Here is a 2,500-nt window from a genome sequence, read left to right as displayed (position 1 = left end):
AGAGTCTAAACGATATAATTAGATGCGTAAATGTATCACATGATTTATGGCGATAACAGTTTAAAAATACACTTATCAATTCCTCTATTTACGTTGTTTTTTGTGTTATAGTTTCACTCATGTGGAGGCGCAATGGCCCAGTGGCTAGGGCAGCGGACTCGCGGTCATAAGATCGCGGTTTCGATTCCCAGATCGGGCGTTGTGAGTGTTTATTGAGCGAAAACACTTAAAGCTCTACGAGGCTCCGGCAAGGGATGGTGGTGAACCCTGCTGTACTCTTTCACCACAACTTTCTCTCACTCTTTCTTCCTGTTTCTGTTGTGCCTGTAATTCAAAGGGTCAGCCTTGTCACACTCTGTGTCACGCTGAATATCCCCCAGAACTACGTTACGGGTACACGTGTCTGTGGAGTGCTCAGCCACTTGCACGTTAATTTCACGAGCAGGCTGTTCCGTTGATCGGATCAACTGGAACGCTCGTCGTCGTAAGCGACGGAGTGCCAACAAGAATAGTTTCACCCAGGAAGGCGGAGAGCTGGTAGAATCGTTAGCGCGCCGGACAGAATGCTTAGCGGCAATTTCGTACGCCTTTACGCTACGAGTTCAAATTTCGCCGAGGTCGACTCTTGCCTTTCACTCCTTCAGGCATCGATAAAATAAGTACCAGTTGTGTACTGGTAATCGATTAGTCCCTTGTTCCCAAATTCCAGGCATTGTACCTATAGCAGAAGGGATTATTATAGTCCACCCTGGAAGGAGGCCTGATTTTACGTTACACATTAGTAAAAAAGTAAAAGATTTTAAAGGGGCATAACTCTAACAAAAGAAAACGTGGTTATGTTTCTTAATTATGTCCCGTTTCCTTTGCGGAACAAAACTGACCCACAAAATACGAAATTCGTCTGTGATAATTTCAGGTGAATAAAATTATAATAATAGACAAATAGTTCAAACTTTGCCTTCTTGATCCCTTCCTTGGTTCATAAAACAAAAGGTATCAGTCTTATACAGGGAGACGCGAATTCATTCAACTCTATTGTCCCTTCGTCAGAAATCAATATTGTGTGTGTGCATTTACATGCTACACTTTATAGCTGTATGTGATGTGCTTCGAGAATCACTATTACCCCAACATATAAATATATAAAAATATGTGATTGGTTGTGTGTGTGTGTGTGTGTTTTTATTAATTTCTTCCAGTCATTAGACAGCGGCCGAATTAATCAACCCTGGAACTTATATTTTTAAAGCCTGCTACTTATTTCATTTTTTGCTAAAGCGTTAAGCTATATATAAAATACACTTAGATTGAAATACAGTTTCCCCAAAATTAAACATCTAATATAATAAATGCGAATGTCAGTGTGTCACACTTTTTCAACTTTACTCCTAGAGGCCGTAGCCCAACATATAATACCATTTTGGAATCAGGCTGACTCCGCGAGTAAATTAAAAACATTCCGGACCGAATCCGCAATTCCTATGTTTTCATTACTGCGACTGTTTTTGGCGATTTTTTTGCGACGAATATGATCATCTTTGGGATATGACTCTGGAGGAAACAGAGATCTGTTTGCGGATCTTCCTATTCGGGGTCAGTTGCTTAAAAGCCGCCAGATAGGACGGCTTTTAAGTTAGTCAGTGTATATGTATTATTTTACTTGTTCCAGTCATTTGACTGCAGCTATACTAGAGCACCGTCTTTAAGAGTTTTTAAGTCGAAGAAATCGACCCCAGGGTTTATTCTTTGTAAGCCTAGTACTTATTCAATCAGCGTCTTTTGCTGAACCAGTAAGTTACGGGGACGTAAACACACTAGCATATTCACAATGAATTGCAGGCCCCAAAAAGCATTAAAATTAATTGCAACACATGATTAAGTATGTCTACCAGCTGGAAATAATAGTCAAAACTCTTATTTAAATCGCCGATTTAAACAAGAGCTTTGACTGCTGTTTCTAGCAGGTATATTAAGTCTTTCGTTTAAAAAGAAAAAAAAAATGAATCATCAATCAATTGCACTACGTTCTGAGTTCAAATTCCGCCGAGGTCTGACTTTCATCTATCCAGCTGATGGGTGTCGATGACCGAAATTAACAATCTCGTGACACCTGCTACATGAGAAAAACAATCTATTGTTAATTTACTAAAAATAACATCACTCAGAAAGTATTGAGTCCCTCTTTAAGAAGTTGTTAAACCTCTCAAGAACGATCTTCAATGGATTTCTCACATTCGTTGAAGGCGGAGTAACGAACGATTAAGAAAATCCTGCTTCACGCTCAGGACCCACTACGATCTCGCATCATCGTGATGTTGTTGATCCGCTCAATAGAATCGGATACCGTTGCGACACATACTTAAGAAATGATCCTTAAAAGCATGGTCTTAATTAACTTTGGCTACCCAGCAAACCCATATATATGTGGCTTCAACAATCCTATAGTGATTTCACCGAATACATTTAGCAAATTCAGTAATTATTGTTTTAAATAAATCAA

At 39.4% G+C, this 2,500-nt stretch overlaps 1 non-coding gene across 1 annotated transcript; it reads right to left on the bottom strand.

Moving 5' to 3' along the window:
* Window positions 1–2,156: 2,156 nt before the first annotated feature.
* Window positions 2,157–2,389, bottom strand: LOC128250837 (small nucleolar RNA U3). The gene has a single exon (XR_008266811.1). It is a non-coding gene; the product is annotated as a small nucleolar RNA U3 (small nucleolar RNA).
* Between the last annotated feature and the right edge of the window lie 111 nt (window positions 2,390–2,500).

Source organism: Octopus bimaculoides, chromosome 25, assembly GCF_001194135.2.
Source record: "Octopus bimaculoides isolate UCB-OBI-ISO-001 chromosome 25, ASM119413v2, whole genome shotgun sequence".
NCBI classification, from domain to species: Eukaryota; Metazoa; Mollusca; class Cephalopoda; order Octopoda; family Octopodidae; genus Octopus; species Octopus bimaculoides.
Note: the sequence above shows the minus strand (reverse complement) of the source record. Positions and strands in the feature narration are given on the sequence as shown.